This window comes from Bufo gargarizans, chromosome 9 (assembly GCF_014858855.1).
Source record: "Bufo gargarizans isolate SCDJY-AF-19 chromosome 9, ASM1485885v1, whole genome shotgun sequence".
In the NCBI taxonomy this organism is placed as follows: domain Eukaryota; kingdom Metazoa; phylum Chordata; class Amphibia; order Anura; family Bufonidae; genus Bufo; species Bufo gargarizans.
This window is the reverse complement of record NC_058088.1, coordinates 6,991,694-7,001,503: the sequence shown is the minus strand read 5'-3', so window position 1 is coordinate 7,001,503 and position 9,810 is coordinate 6,991,694.

Here is a 9,810-nt window from a genome sequence, read left to right as displayed (position 1 = left end):
TATATGTAGTTGGATCTTTTGTATCCCAATATATAGGGTAAAAGAGTACGGTCCGCTTAGATATATATAAGTTAATAATCAAGTCGCAGTTAGAAAATCATATGTTGGCTCATCATTTCATATTATCTTACATTCGCCTGGAAAATAGTGTAGGCTAAGTAAATGAAAGAGCCCTCTTTTAGATCGGTATTGTATTTAACCACTCCTATCTTTTCAGGCTGTTACTCACAGTTCCGTAGTTTAAATACAAGGAGTGGGGTGCTGTGCCTCGGCGTGGCGTCCCACGTGGTCACCGGCACAGATGTCTCTTCTGCCGCGGGTGTAATGTTCAGCCCGCTGCTTCTGTGTTGTGGCTCAAGAATACGGCGTCCCGCGTGATCTGAGGTCAGCGCAGGCGATGTTAAGCTGCATTCACACGTCCGTGGTGTGTTGCGGACCCGCAAATTGCGGGTCCGCAACACACCAGCCCGTCACCCCCATAGAAATGCCTATTCTTGTCCGCAAGCTGCGGACAAGAATAGGACATGCTCTATCTTGTTGCGGAGTTGCGGACCTAAAGATCGGGGCCGCGCACCGCAAATGCGGATGCAGACAGCACACTGTGTGCTGTCCGCATCCATTCCGTCCCCATAGAGAATGAATGGGTCCGCACCCGTTCCGCAAAATTGCGGAACGGATGCGGACCCATTCTGCGGACGTGTGAATGGAGCCTAACTATATATTAATTTCCCGGTATAGTCTGGGACCTCCTTATGATGATATATTTGTTGACCGCACTGGAGGAATCAATATAGTGGAGCGTTCCATGAGGATTTACATTAATATCTGAAAAGCATCTGGGACTGGTTTTGGATGCTGCCCATATTACCAGCCTAATTAGTTCGGTGGGTGACATATACCCATTTTTGGTGTGAGGTACTCCTGCACTGCATTCGTATCACGTTTGTTTTGACGTGTGGCACAAAGGGGAGGGAAGAGGAGTACCCTTCCACTAGGGAGAGGGAGGAGTGGTGACCTCGAGCTCACCTGGCACCTGCCTGCCCTGACGTCCCTAGACGGGCTGCTAACCCGTACGCCGATCACGTGCCTCGTCCCTGGCTTACCCTGAAATAAGCCCTAGGTAGTGAATAGGGCGGTGGGAGCACTATTCTTGACCACTGACACCTAGGGCAGTGGTGGGCAAACTTTTTTGTCAACTGAGCCAAATATCGCCAAAACCACGATTGAAATTTCTTTCGAGAGCCACATTTTTAAAACCTAAAATATTGCGTCAACAGTACCAGTGAGGACTATTAGGGCTCATGCACATGACCGTGTGCCCGCCGTTGCCATATTGCAGGCCGCATACGGCGAGTCCGCAATACACGGGCACTGGCCGTGTGCAGCCCGCATCATGGACCCATTCACTTCAGCATGAGCTACTTTTTTGCGGTGCGGGGAGTCGGATGCAGATCGCGAACCCCATTCAAGTGAATGGGTCCGTGATCCTCATGCAGCTGCCCCATGTTCTGTGTCCGTGCATTGCGTACCGCTATTTGCGGTCCGCAGCAGAGGCACGGCGCCCTTACATTTGTGGGCATGAGCCCAGAGTGTGTTTTTACATACTTTTATATGTACTTTCTTTTATTTGGATCTTGATTATTATTTTATTCTATCTTTATCATTTTTTACTTTTATTAAACTTGTCTGCAGATGTGGATGTAATGTGAATGATGCACTTATGGGGGATATCTGTGGATGACGCACTTAGGCTACTTTCACACTTGCGGCAGGACGGATCCGACAGGCTGTTCACCATGTCGGATCCGTCCTGCGGCTATTTCGCCGTGCCGCTGGACCGCTGCTCCGTCCCCATTGACTATAATGGGGACGGGGGCGGAGCTCCGGCGCAGCACGGCGGTGCACGGAGAAAGGCCGCCGGACTAAAATTACTGCATGTCAGGCTTTTTAGTCCGGCGGCTTTCTCCGTGCACCACCGTGCTGCGCCGGAGCTCCGCCCCCGTCCCCATTATAGTCAATGGGGACGGAGCGGCGGTCCGCGGGCACGGCGAAATAGCCGCAGGACGGATCCGACATGGTGAACAGCCTGTCGGATCCGTCCTGCCGCAAGTGTGAAAGTAGCCTTATGGGGGATATCTGTGGATGACGCACTTATGGGGGATATCTGTGGATGACGCACATATGGGGAATATCTGTGGATGACGCACTTATGGGGGATATCTGTGGATGACGCACTTATGGGGGATATCTGTGGATGACGCACTTATTGGGGATATCTGTGGAGGGCAATTATGGGGTATATCTGTGGAGGACACATATATAGCATAAGATGCTATATGTGCCCTCCACAGATATCCCCCATAAGTGCCTTCTAGTAAGTAAAGTAATGTATTAGTGGGGGGAAGGGAGGAGGCAGGGACACTTGCGGCGGGGCCGGTGCAGTGCCTGGCGCTGTGCACACACCGGGGCAGCTCCTACCTTTCTGCTGCAGGACATTTTGCTCCTCCTGAGCGGCGGCCTCTTCACCACTCCTCACATTGCCGGCAGTGGGCAGCCGAACTAGCGCGCCGCTGCCCGCCCTTCTGCTGCTGTGCGCAGCGTGACATCTCACCCTCTGTCATGCGCCTCCTGACCCGCCTGCCTGCTTCATTCATAAAGTGGAATGGGCAGGAGGCGCATGACGGACACTTTGCATGCAGCCCGCACCAAAGAGCCGCATTGAAGGTTCTAAAGAGCCGCTTGTGGCTCGCGAGCCGCACTTTGCCGACCACTGACCTAGGGTAACAACAGGGAAAGGACGAACAGCACAAACAATCCCCGAAGGGAGACAATAACAGGAGTGACCCGGAGATCCAACGGCTCCACAGCAACAGTTGTCCACCTGAGGTCAGACTAGAAGATCTGGAAGGAAGGTCTATATCTGGCAACAAGGGAAACAGAAAGGGAGAATATATAGTAGCTGGGAGGGGCTGACAGAGAACAGCTGAAAGGGAAAGCTACAGATTCCTAAATGGGACAAAAAGGATCGCAAACCTAAGCAGGAAAAACCTGGACCGGAATCCATTCCCACCACTAGGTCATGGAGCGATCCCTTGAAACCAAGCGAGTAGCCACCCGCTGCGACCTTCTGACCCCAGGCACAACAGGGTCAGCGATAGGCCATGACACCCTCGTGACAATATATGACAGGGAAATTAATATAGTTAATCCGTCTGTTAGATCGGTGGGTGGGGGTAATCACAGACGAGCGCAGCCGCCTGTCCACAGCCAACGTGGACAAGCTCATGTTCATTAAAATAAACCAGGCCTGGATCCCACAGGACTTGTCCGTACCTTGTGCTCAGTAGACAAGTATACCGGCCGCACCCAGCCATTGTTACACTCCAGCTCACTTTCTCTTTGCGTTCTCTTTTCCATTTCCCAATGTTTTGGGGCCTTCCCAAATTTATAAAAAAATAAAAATAAAAATCACAAACTCATACCCTGCCAACACCCCATTGTGGTGCGAAGATAGTGATAGTTACATCAATCTCTGTCATAAACCAGCGATACACCAACATACACAATTGTCTCCGTGCTCCCAGCACCTTCAGGTTGATGCACCATGATAGGTGCATATAAAAATAAATGCTGATTGGGACAAAATCCCCGAGTTGCCGGTAGCAACAACCAGCAGTGGAAAGTTTAATATATATGAGAGTTTAATATATATGACACCTCACTGTACAGTGGTGACCAAAAGTTTTGAGAATTACATAAATATTGGAAATTGGAAAAGTTGCTGCTTAAGTTTTTATAATAGCAATTTGCATATACTCCAGAATGTTATGAAGAGTGATCAGATGAATTGCATAGTCCTTCTTTGCCATGAAAATTAACTTAATCCCAAAAAAACCTTTCCACTGCATTTCATTGCGGTCATTAAAGGACCTGCTGAGATAATTTCAGTAATCGTCTTGTTAACTCAGGTGAGAATGTTGACGAGCACAAGGCTGGAGATCATTATGTCAGGCTGATTGGGTTAAAATGGCAGACTTGACCTGTTAAAAGGAGGGTGATGCTTGAAATCATTGTTCTTCCATTGTTAACCATGGTGACCTGCAAAGAAACGTGTGCAGCCATCATTGCGTTGCATAAAAATGGCTTCACAGGCAAGGATATTGTGGCTACTAAGATTGCACCTCAATCAACAATTTATAGGATCATCAAGAACTTCAAGGAAAGAGGTTTAATTCTTGTTAAGAAGGCTTCAGGGCATCCAAGAAAGTCCAGCAAGCGCCAGGATCGTCTCCTAAAGAGGATTCAGCTGCGGGATCGGAGTGCCACCAGTGCAGAGCTTGCTCAGGAATGGCAGCAGGACAGGTGTGAGCGCATCTGCACGCACAGTGAGGCAAAGACTTTTGGAAGATGGCCTGGTGTCAAGAAGGGCAGCAAAGAAGCCACTTCTCTCCCCAAAAAATATGGTGAATGGACTGCTGAGGACTGGGGCAAAGTCATATTCTCTGATGAAGCCTCTTTCCGATTGTTTGGGGCATCAGGAAAAAGGCTTGTCCGGAGAAGAAAAGGTGAGCGCTACCATCAGTCCTGTGTCATGCCAACAGTAAAGCATCCTGAGACCATTCATGTGTGAGGTTGCTTCTCATCCAAGGGAGTGGGCTCACTCCCAATTTTGCCCAAAAACACAGCAATGAATAAAGAATGGTACCAAAACACCCTCCAACAGCAACTTCTTCCAACAATCCAACAACAGTTTGGTGAAGAACAATGCATTTTCCAGCACGATGGAGCACCGTGCCATAAGGCAAAAGTGATAACTAAGTGGCTCGGGGACCAAAACGTTGACATTTTGGGTCCATGACCTGGAAACTCCCCAGGTCTTAATCCCATTGAGAACTTGTGGTCAATCCTCAAGAGGCGGGTGGACAAACAAAAACCCACTAATTCTGACAAACTCCAAGAAGTGATTATGAAAGAATGGGTTGCTATCAGTCAGGAATTGGCCCAGAAGTGGATTGAGAGCATGCCCAGTCGAATTGCAGAGGTCCTGAAAAAGAAGGGCCAACACTGCAAATACTGACTCTTTGCATAAATGTCATGTAATTGTCGATAAAAGCCTCTGAAACGTATGAAGTGCGTGTAATTATATTTCACTACATCACAGAAACAACTGAAACAAAGATCTAAAAGCAGTTTAGCAGCAAACTTTGTGAAAACTAATATTTGTGTCATTCTCAAAACTTTTGGCCACGACTGTACACTGAAAATTTTAACATTAGGTGTTCCTTTTCTGAATCACGATTTTAATATTGTAGAAATAAAGGTATAATTTAGTATCAGTTAGAGACCCCTAAAGGGATTTTTTTTTTGTCTATTGACCGTATATTACATTGATTATCATATCCCGAGGGTCCCTATTAGGGCGTTAGATTTGATTCAATGTGCACGCTTATGCAACCATATTATTATATTTTTATTTTTTCTTCCCTCCACCCAAAATATTTCCGTTTGTTTTTCAATTGAGTGCTACAGTTTATAGGTCACATTAAAAGGTGGAAAAAGTTCTGAAATGATTTATCTTTGTCTCATTTTTTTACAATCACAGAAACCTGACATTATAACAGGGGTGTGTAGACTTTTTATATCCACTCTAAGCCTAAGATTGCATTTTTATTCAGATTTTTCAAAAGAATACATTTAGCTGGAAGACTTCATTGGTTTGAAATAAAACATCAATTTGCATGTTTTTCATCTAAATTATGTATCTCATTCTTTTTTCCCCCACTGGAACATGTGTCACCACCGACATATAGAACAGAGTGGTGACATTTCATGAAATCACACGGATGTTAATGTCCCGCCACCAGGTTGTGGTTTATACAGTATGAACTTCTGTTCTAGATTTCAAAAATAAAGCAATAATGTTCCATTTTCACCCTATTTGACATGACACGTGAGTCAACCTAGTTTTTTTGCTCAATGTCTTTTGTGGGCTGGTGTCCTCCATACACGGTGTCTCAGCTTGTGGCGGTGTGTGGTGGCATACTGAAAAATCTGATTGAGGCTACATGCACACAACCGTTGTGTGTATTGCAAAACAAAGATGGTGTCCGTGTGCGTTCCGAAATTTGCGTAACGGCACGGACAGCCATTAATATAACTGCCTATTCTTGTCCGCAAAACATATTTTTTATGTGGACCACGGAACGGAGCAACGGATGAGGACAGTCTATTATTGAGTGTGGGCCCACTGGAGGATGTGGACCACGGAACGGAGCAACGGATGCGGACAGTCTATTATTGAGTGTGGGCCCACTGGAGGATCTTCTGGGCCAGTCCAACCCCATGTCACGGAAGGTGTACAGGAAACAAGACAATGCAAAATGAATATATGACTCACTGGATCCAAAACTAAGGAACAAAAGGGAGACCCCTGCATCAGACCTGGCTCTCTCCCTATCTGCTCAGCCTATGCGAAAATCCCAATGGTGGATGATCGCATATCCACGTACCTCAACTATATACCACCTGAACACCCTACAATAGTGAGGGGACACGACCACCGGCTCCCTACACTAGACACGGAGGGAGTCAGGGTCACCTGGGATCCAGCAAACAGAAAATCACAAATAAATGTACAGCACTTAACTTTGTAGCAGACTGGAAAACAGGATCAGCATGCACACACACTCCAGGAAGTTGTATAAGCCGCACACTAATGCATTATGGGGAGGAATTTAAAGGGATGCAATCATCCAACTACATGACAGCTGAGAGAGGCTAACGAGATGAGGAACTGAAATTCAAAACAAAGAAAACTCAAGGAGGAGGTTCTGAAAGGCTTCTGTCAGAGCTTCTCAGCTGTCTGGTTGTGACACCCCACTGATACTGAATATAAAAAAAGTATAGTACTATAACAAATATTACGGTCAAAACCATGAACACGTATTACCGCCGATTGCATATTATACCATGATATTGAGGGCCCTATTTTTCGCAATCTGATGGAGCGGCCACTTCATTCATTCGCCATGGGACTGCCGAAGATAGTTGAGTACATTGCTTGGCTATTTCCGATGGTCCCATGGAGAATGGGTGGAGATGCAGGGCACATGTCTAACCTGTGACTCCATCAGATCAGAGGAACGGGACACTGGTTTTCAGAATCAGTGGGGGTCCCAGCGGTCGGCCCACTACTGCTCAGTTAGTTATCCCCTATCCTGTGAAATAGGGATAACTTCAAAACTTGGTACAACCCCTTTAATTAATTCCCAATCCCCTTTTAGGCCCCATGCGGCCCCCAGCCAGCCCCACAGAGAGAGTAGAAGGCAGCGAGCAGAGTAGTTTTCAAGGAATAGAAGGTAGCGCGGCCTACAAGAAAGCCAGACACGTGCGCTGTGATGACTCGTCATTGCGCTCATCCTGATGGCGCCATTTGTTAATGATTCACTGGATGGCCGTATGCACTCGGGGCGCAGCCTGCTAGAGAGTGAGTGGCATTGTCTACAAACAGTGCCCCGGCAGCCAGACACCCCTCTGCCAGTTTCGCACCCGGGGCGACAGCCCCTTCAACGTACCACTGCCTGCAGGAGTGTAGGATATCAGACCTCTGCTGATCAGCTAGTGATGGTGGACATTGGTGGACAACCCCTTAAATACTTCTAATACTGCTGCATGCTATGGTAACCACAACCCAAGGATGAACAAAGCCCCTTAACACAGGCAATTATAGGAACTGAACAAACATTCCCAATAATAGCCTGATTGCTGAGCTGAGCTGATTGGTGCATTCAGGGTGGTTGCACAGGTAGGTGTTTTTTGTCTTTGGTTGTTTTTTTCTTTTAGCAAAGAACGCCGTGGCCAGATGTTACTCAATGGGAACTTTTAAAAAACACTGGCATTTTTTTTTTCCAGGCATTTTTCGCATAGACTTCTCTGTAAGCAAAAAAAGAAAAAAGGTAAAGCAGGTGTAACTAAAAAACACCATCTCAAAAAAAACTTTAAAAAAATGCATGAGTTTTATGGTATTTTTAGCATAAAAGCAAAAAAAAGATAAATATGCATAAAAAAAAAAAAAAAAAGGAATCGCCATTAAATGCATCAATCGCCTCCTTTGTATGGGGATGAACGATTGCTGCTGTGATCGCTCCTCCCCACAAAGAATTCTCATCAGTACATCCCGGTTTACACAGAACAATGTGCTGACGGCAAACAAAAATTTCTATGCGCCGCATAAAAGATGCGATCACTTGCCAAACGAATGTTTGCAGATTAGTCAGGTGATCGCCAGTACCTTTACACAGAGCATTTATCGGACATGAGCATTCCTTTAAATGCTAGCCCATGTAAAATTAAAGGCATTAAAGGGGTTGTGCCAGCCTTAAATGTTACTTTAATACTATAATTCAGCATGAAAAACTAGTGACTTTTGTCATTTACTTTCGGTTAGAAAAATTATCCAGTTACTTCATTAGAATGGCGCCACCTGGTGCTTAATTTGTATAGTAATTTGCATGTCTCACCTACTGAGGTGGTCACACATGCTCAGTTCCATCCTTCAAATGCCCCCAGCGGTATCTAATGTTAGACGCTGTGACAGTTACAGGGAAAGAGCTTCAGCAGAAAAACATACATCCCCCCTCCCTCGAGCTGTGATTAGTGAGAGAGCTGCAGCAGAAAGGGCACACCCTAAGCTGTGCTGGGGGAGAACTGCAGCAGAAAGGACACACACCCCTGAGCTGTGATAGAGAGAGAGAGTTGCAGCAGGAAGGATTCCATCAATATCAAAATCCTTGACAACCCCTTTAACAGGCAATGGTATGGGCAGCATGTAACCTGATCCCTCAGCTGATAGGCCATGTCCTCTGTCAAGACAGATTTTAGCAGTGAATTGAAGGTGAATGATCAGTGTAGGAGGCAAGGGGAGGAGAAGTAACTGATAAGTGGAAAAAGAGGCATTTTTCTCTAACAGATATTCTCTTATGCTATTGGCTTACTCAAATTTAGTGGAAGGTACAGTGTTTGTACTATTACAGCGTCCACTGCTGTTTCAGAACCAGCTAAAGTCTACGGGACTATTATTCACATGGACGTTTTTTACTGGCTAGTAAATAACAGCCAGACAGACCCCACTGGGGGCGTTTCCGTGCAGAACGAGTGTCAGCGCTCAAGTGGATGAGTTATCCACTTGATCGCGCTGCAGCAGTTTCTTCTATTTTCACTGAACAGGACCTGCGATATGCGTAATGCCGTCACCGCGCTCTCCCACGTGGTCATCACGCATATCGCAGGTCCTTTGGCAGGTCCTGCAGCGCGATCAAGTGGATGAGGCGAGTTGTGTGGTGTTTTTTTTAACCCCTACATGGCCTTATTCTTTTGGAATGCCATTACTGTATTTTCCGATTTAACCATGTTATAACGGAAAATAATAAAAATGAAGTTCAGGCACCCATTGACTTCAATGTGGTTCGGGGTCTTCGGGTCCCGAACCCCAACTTTGACCTGAAGTTCGGCCGAACCCGAACTTCCACGGGTTCGCTCATCTCTACACAAGGGACATATCATCCATCAGATCTAACAGGTCATTTGTCAGTCACTCTAGAGACAAGCGACTAGCCACAAAGTCACCTCCAAAACAGCTTGTCTTCTGCTCCAGCTTTGGGACCTTGATTGTCTCAGATCTGTGGCCCACTGGAGGATCCTCCAGCTCTATAGAGGGCCAGTCTGATCCCAGTGCAGCTCCATAGATGTGAAAGAGTCTTTTTTGGCCAAAATGTAAAAAATTGCAAACCTAGAAAATTCTTACATACTTAC